A 7,240-nucleotide genomic window follows, 5' to 3' on the forward strand; every position below is an offset into this window, starting at 1 on the left:
CGTGCATGCATTCTGCATGGAATTACTTTAAAAAGATTGTACAATTAATTGTACAACTGTTGATTGTGTACAAAATCAAGTCACATACTTTATTATTCTTTGTACTAATTCAAAGTTTTTTTTTTAATTGTACAATTGGGTCATGCCCATGAAGAATTGTACAATAATATGTACAATTTATTTTAATTTGCTTACAAATTGAGCCAGTCTCAATTTGGCTTCTATTATACTGCTAAGAAAATAATTGTACTACTGCATGGAATTACTTAAAAAAAGATTGTACAATTAATTCTGAGGTGTAAAGTTATAAAATAATTGTACTATTTAATATAATTACTTGAAAAAAATTGTACAATTGATATGGTTGTCTTGCTTCGACATCACTCTTAAATAGGTTCCAATTTTTCTCTCATTGGTTTTCGACTCTTAAAGATTGTACTACTTTAAAAATAATTGTACAATTATTGCTTTCGGCCTGCAAAGAAAACTGATTAAACCTGTAGTAGTTTCAATTTGTACAACTATGAAATAATTGAAGAAAAATTGTACAATAAATTCCGGCCGGTGCATTCGCGTACAGGCCGTGGAATTTTTAACAAAATCGCCGCTTAGAGCTCATTAACCGCCCGATTCCGCCGCTGATATGATCGTCAGTAAACCAGTTTGTAATTGTACGCGTTGGGTGATGTCCGCTTGTTGTTCTTAAATCCCGTTTATCGCTCATTAAGAGGAAAAAGCAAAAAAAAAACAACAACAAAAATATCGCGATTATTTTTAAATCAAACGATAAGGATACGACGGTTTGTCCGTACGGGTTTTCCGCACTCAGTTATAAAATGTACAATTTTTTAGTATTTCTCGTGTGTCTTCGTTTAAGTTCTGGCTCAGAAACGTTAGGTTTAGACGGTAATGCTTTGACTTTTAGTACAAATACTTATGGTAAACATTTTGAATTTTCTTTTGTGGGTTACATAAGTCGGGTTTCCTCTTGGTTCATTCACACGGGGATTCTTTGTACAATAACAGTCAAGGAATTTCCCGAATACTCATTGAAAAAAGCTCACCCGAATCATTCGAGAATTGTACGGGTACAACCCTGAATCGGACGGCGAATATACCTGTCAAAGCGCATGCGTATAGTGTCTAACCTAAAACAGTTTACTTCTTGGTTCACTGAAGACCTGTTCGATGATTCAAAAATCGTCCATAACTCGGTTATTTTTCAATTTATGACTAAATGTTATTCTACATGATTTGTAGTGCTTTTAATAAGGAATCCTATGGTGGGAGAAAAGTTTCAATTTTCCCAATAGTTTTTGAGAAAATGCGAAAAAACTGATTAAATGTTTTTCCTCAATTTTCTGGAAATCTATTGAAGATAAAAATTATTTTTTTATTGCTTTTGTTGCTCGTTGATGTTTCAAGCAATTTTTATTATAATAAGTTTTTTCTCCAGTCAATAGTTTGCTCGGAAAAAAATAAAACCAAAATATTGACAGTTTTTCATTGGGATAGAAATTTGGGTATAACTTTTTTTTGGTACATTTTCCATAAACGTTTTATTAAGCTTTTTTAAAGGATTTTAGGTTTTCTATCGATGTACCAAAAAAAATTAATAAAAAAAAAAAAAAAATTTTTTTTCAAATTTTTCACCGAAATTTTGCTCATTTTTCAAAAATCCTTTATAGCTCCTTTATTTTCAAATTTTCGACTAAATGTTATTCTAGATAATTTGTAGTGTTTTTAATTGGGAATTCTATGGTGAAAGAAAAACTCCAATTTTCACAACAGTTTTTGAGAAAACTCCGGAAAACTCTTTAAAGGTTTTTCTCAATTTTCTGGAAAACCATTGAAGATAGAAATTATTTTTTTATTGCGTCTGATGCGCATTGACATTCCAAACAGCTTTTATTAAAATCATTTTTTTCTCCAGTCAATAGTTTTCCCAGAAAAAAATAAAAATGAAAATTTTCAATTTTTTTTCGAGTTTTCAGCAAAATGTTGTTCATATTTCAAAAATCGTTCATAGCTCCTTTATTTTCAAATTTTCGACTAAATGTTATTCTATATGATTTGTAGTGTTTTTAATGAGGAATTCTATGGTGAAAGAAAAACTTCAATTTTCCCAATAGTTTTTGAGAAAACCCTGGAAAACTCTTTAAAGGTTTTTCCCAATTTTCTGGAAAACAATTAAAGATAGAAATTATTTTTCTATTACATCTGATGCGCATTGACATTCCAAACAGTTTTTATTAAAATCATTTTTCTCTCCAGTCAATAGTTTTCCCAGAAAAAAATAAAAATGAAAATTTCCAATTTTTTTTCGAGTTTTCAACAAAAATTTGCTCATTTTTCAAAAATCCTTCATAGCTCCTTTATTTTCAAATTTTCGACTAAATGTTATTCTATATGATTTGTAGTGTTTTTAATGAGGAAATTCTATGGTGAAAGAAAAACTCCAATTTTCCCAATAGTTTTTGAGAAAACTCTGGAAAACTCTTTAAAGGTTTTTCTCAATTTTCTGGAAATCTATTGAAGATAAAAATTATTTTTCTATTGCATCTGATGCGCATTGACATTCCAAATAGCTTTTATTAAAATCATTTTTCTCTCCAGTCATAAGTTTTCCCAGAAAAAAATAAAAATGAAAATTTTCAATTTTTTTTCGAGTTTTTCAGCAAAATGTTATTCATATTTCAAAAATCGTTCATAGCTCCTTTATTTTCAAATTTTCGACTAAATGTTATTCTACATAATTTATAGTGTTTTTAATGATGAATCCTATGGTGAAAGAAAAACTCCAATTTTCCCAATAGTTTTTGAGAAAACTCTGGAAAACTCTTTAAAGGTTTTTCTCAATTTTCTGGAAAACCACTGAAGATAAAAATTATTTTTCTATTGCATCTGATGCGCATTGACATTCCAAACAACTTTTATTAACATCATTTTTCTCTCCAGTCAATAGTTTTCGCAGAAAAAAAATAAAAACCAAAATTTTCAATTTTTTTTCGAGTTTTCAGCAAAATTTTGCTCATTTTTCAAAAATCGTTCATAGCTCCTTTATTTTCAAATTTTCGACTAAATGTTATTCTACATAATTTGTAGTGTTTTTAATGAGGAATCCTATGGTGAAAGAAAAACTCCAATTTTCCCAACAGTTTTTGAGAAAACTCTGGAAAACTCTTTAAAGGTTTTTCTCAATTTTCTGGAAAACCATTGAAGATAAAAATTATTTTTCTAATGCATCTGATGCGCATTGACATTCCAAACAGCTTTTATTAAAATCATTTTTTTCTCCAGTCAATAGTTTTCCCAGAAAAAAATAAAAATGAAAATTTTCAATTTTTTTCGAGATTTCACCAAAAATTTGCTCATTTTTCAAAAATCCTTCATAGCTCCTTTATTTTCAAATTTTCGACTAAATGTTATTCTACACAATTTGTAGTGTTTTTAATTAGGAATCCTATGGTGAAAGAAAAAACTCCCAATTTTCCCAATAGTTTTTGAGAAAACTCTGGAAAACTCTTTAAAGGTTTTTCTCAATTTTCTGGAAAACCATTGAAAATAAAAATAATTTTTCTATTGCATCTGATGCGCATTGACATTCCAAACAGCTTTTATTAAAATCATTTTTTTCTCCAGTCAATAGTTTTCCCAGAAAAAAATAAAAATGAAAATTTTCAATTTTTTTCGAGATTTCACCAAAAATTTGCTCATTTTTCAAAAATCCTTCATAGCTCCTTTATTTTCAAATTTTCGACTAAATGTTATTCTACATAATCTGTAGTGTTTTTAATTGGGAATTCTATGGTGAAAGAAAAACTCCAATTTTCCCAATAGTTTTTGAGAAAACTCTGGAAAACTCTTTAAAGGTTTTTCTCAATTTTCTGGAAAACCATTGAAGATAAAAATTATTTTTCTATTGCATCTGATGCGCATTGACATTCCAAACAGCTTTTATTAAAATCATTTTTCTCTCCAGTCAATAGTTTTCTCAGAAAAAAATAAAAATCGAAATTTTCAATTTTTTTTCGAGTTTTCAGCAAAATTTTGTTCATATTTCAAAAATCGTTCATAGCTCCTTTATTTTCAAATTTCCGACTAAATGTTATTCTACATAATTTGTAGTGTTTTTAATTCGTAATTCTATGGTGAAAGAAAAACTCCAATTTTCCCAACAGTTTTTGAGAAAACTCCGGAAAACTCTTTAAAGGTTTTTCTCAATTTTCTGGAAAACCAGTGAAGATAAAAATTATTTTTTATTGCATCTGATGCGCATTGACATTCCAAACAGCTTTTATTATAATCACTTTTTTCTCCAGTCAATAGTTTTCCCAGAAAAAAATAAAAACCAAAATTTTCAATTTTTTTTTCGAGTTTTCACCAAAAATTTTCTTCATATTTCAAAAATCCTTCATAGCTCCTTATTTTCAAATTTTTGACTAAATGTTATTCTACATAATCTATAGTGTTTTTAATTAGGAATCCTATGGTGAAGAAAAACTCCAATTTTCCCAATAGTTTTTGAGAAAAGTCTGGAAAACTCTTTAAAGGTTTTTCTCAATTTTCTGGAAAACCATTGAAGATAAAAATTATTTTTCTATTGCATCTGATGCGCATTGACATTCCAAACAGCTTTTATTATAATCATTTTTCTCTATAGTCAATAGTTTTCCTAGAAAAAAATAAAGACCAAAATTTTCAATTTTTTTTAGTTTTCAGCAAAATTTTGCTCATTTTTCAAAAATCGTTCATAGCTCCTTTATTTTCAAATTTTCGACTAAATGTTATTCTACATAATTTGTAGTGTTTTTAATTGGTAATTCTATGGTGAAAGAAAAACTCCAATTTTCCCAACAGTTTTTGAGAAAACTCTGGAAAACTCTTTAAAGGTTTTTCCCAATTTTCTGGAAAACCATTGAAGATAAAAATTATTTTTCTATTGCATCTGATGCGCATTGACATTCCAAACAACTTTTATTAAAATCATTTTTTTCTCCAGTCAATAGTTTTCCCAGAAAAAAATAAAAACCAAAATTTTCAATTTTTTTTTCGAGTTTTCACACCAAAAATTTGCTCATTTTTCAAAAATCCTTCATAGCTCCTTTATTTTCAAATTTTTGACTAAATGTTATTCTACATAATCTATAGTGTTTTTAATTAGGAATCCTATGGTGAAAGAAAAACTCCAATTTTCCCAATAGTTTTTGAGAAAACTCTGGAAAACTCTTTAAAAGGTTTTTCTCAATTTTCTGGAAAACCATTGAAGATAAAAATTATTTTTCTATTGCATCTGATGCGCATTGACATTCCAAACAGCTTTTATTATAATCATTTTTCTCTATAGTCAATAGTTTTCCTAGAAAAAAATAAAGACCAAAATTTTCAATTTTTTTTAGTTTTCAGCAAAATTTTGCTCATTTTTCAAAAATCGTTCATAGCTCCTTTATTTTCAAATTTTCGACTAAATGTTATTCTACATAATTTGTAGTGTTTTTAACTAGGAATCCTATGGTGAAAGAAAAACTTCAATTTTCCCAATAGTTTTTGAGAAAACTCTAGAAAACTCTTTAAAGGTTTTTCTCAATTTTCTGGAAAACCATTGAAGATAAAAATTATTTTTCTATTGCATCTGAGGCGCATTGACATTCCAAACAACTTTTATTAAAATCATTTTTCTCTCCAGTCAATAGTTTTCCCAGAAAAAAATAAAAATGAAAATTTTCAATTTTTTTTCGAGTTTTCAGCAAAATTTTGTTCATATTTCAAAAATCGTTCAAAGCTCCTTTATTTTTAAATTTTCGACTAAATGTTATTCTATATAATTTGTAGTGTTTTTAATTGGGAATTCTATGGTGAAAGAAAAACAGCAATTTTTCCAATAGTTTTTGAGAAAACTCTGGAAAACTCTTTAAAGGTTTTTCTCAATTTTCTGGAAAACCAGTGAAGATAAAAATTATTTTTTTATTGCATCTGATGCGCATTGACATTCCAAACAGCTTTTATTAAAATCATTTTTTTCTCCAGTCAATAGTTTTCCCAGAAAAAAATAAAAACCTGAAAACAGTTTACCATCATCATTTTATTGTCTCGTAAACTCTAACAATACCCGGCGCCTTCACCAATTCAATTTTTAACCGTCCACTAATAAATCACAGAAGGTCAAAAGTGCGGCGAAGGTACTTGCACCAAAATAGTACAGTGCGCGCCAGCCCTGGTCTCCCTCAGGACCTACCGCGAGCACGGCCTCCTCAGATGCGGCTTTGACGGGTTCGAAGAGGTATTTCAAATAAAAATCGCCTCTACATTAATTGTACTAAAAATCGTACAATTTTAGATCGTCTGCTGCCCGGGAAAAAACGGTACGTTCTCCATCGGAGTCTAGTACCGTGGACTCGACCCTGGTATGGTCCGACGGCGATAAAAAGAAAAAACCGACCAAAGGAGGCAAAGGAAACGGTTTCGCCCGGCAACACTGGACGCATCAAAACGAAACGGAAATGCGAATTGAGTGAGTAAGATGTAACGCGCGCGCATGCGCACACTCTCATGCTTGTTACGCGCATTGCGCACACTCTAATGCTTATTACGCGCATGCGCACACTCTAATGCTTATTACGCGCATGCGTACACTCTAATGCTTATCGTCGACTTCCAGTGTGCGAGAAGATTCACAAGGAGAACAACGTCAAACCGGAAATAAACTTCCACGTGCTCAACGGTGAGGACGCAGAGTCCGGCCAGTTTCCTCATATGGTAGGTACCGAAAGTCCATAAGAGAGAAGGAGAAAATCGATTAAAAAATGTGAATTTTTCAGGCGGCTTTGGGTTACGACACCCCCGACGGTACCATCGACTGGCAACGGTGCGCAGGCTCGTTGATCTCGCCCCGATTCGTACTGACCGCGTCGCACTGCGTCTTTTTGCGTCAACTGCGCCGATCCGGTCAAAGTTCGGTTCGGCGTGAGCGACGTTACGTAAGTTTTACCGGGTACTTGCTATGTGGCAACACTGCATCTATTATTGTTATTCATGGCACTTACTATATAGCAACACTTTGATTGACTCCTGGATTTCGACGTTTCAGGATTGTACTGACGTAAAAATTATTGTACTAATGCTCGGAATTATTTGAAAAAAAAATTGTACAATTGATTTTGGTCTGTGTACAAAATTGAGCCATTCCCATAAAAATGTTATAATATAAAAATGGTTGCCTCACTTCCAGAGTTACTTGAGA

The 7,240-nt window shown here is 30.7% G+C and overlaps 1 long non-coding RNA gene across 2 annotated transcripts; it reads left to right on the forward strand.

Moving 5' to 3' along the window:
• The first annotated feature begins 607 nt into the window (after window positions 1–607).
• LOC126750010 (uncharacterized) lies at window positions 608–7,033 on the forward strand. Of its 2 annotated transcripts, none has more exons than XR_007665545.1 (5): window positions 608–939; window positions 6,159–6,280; window positions 6,338–6,511; window positions 6,659–6,756; window positions 6,819–7,033. It is a non-coding gene; the product is annotated as an uncharacterized LOC126750010 (long non-coding RNA). The 2 variants fall into 2 exon arrangements; XR_007665546.1 differs by having other exon boundaries at window positions 609–906.
• Window positions 7,034–7,240: the final 207 nt, after the last annotated feature.

This window comes from Anthonomus grandis, unplaced genomic scaffold, assembly GCF_022605725.1.
Source record: "Anthonomus grandis grandis unplaced genomic scaffold, icAntGran1.3 ctg00001028.1, whole genome shotgun sequence".
Lineage (NCBI taxonomy): Eukaryota > Metazoa > Arthropoda > Insecta > Coleoptera > Curculionidae > Anthonomus > Anthonomus grandis.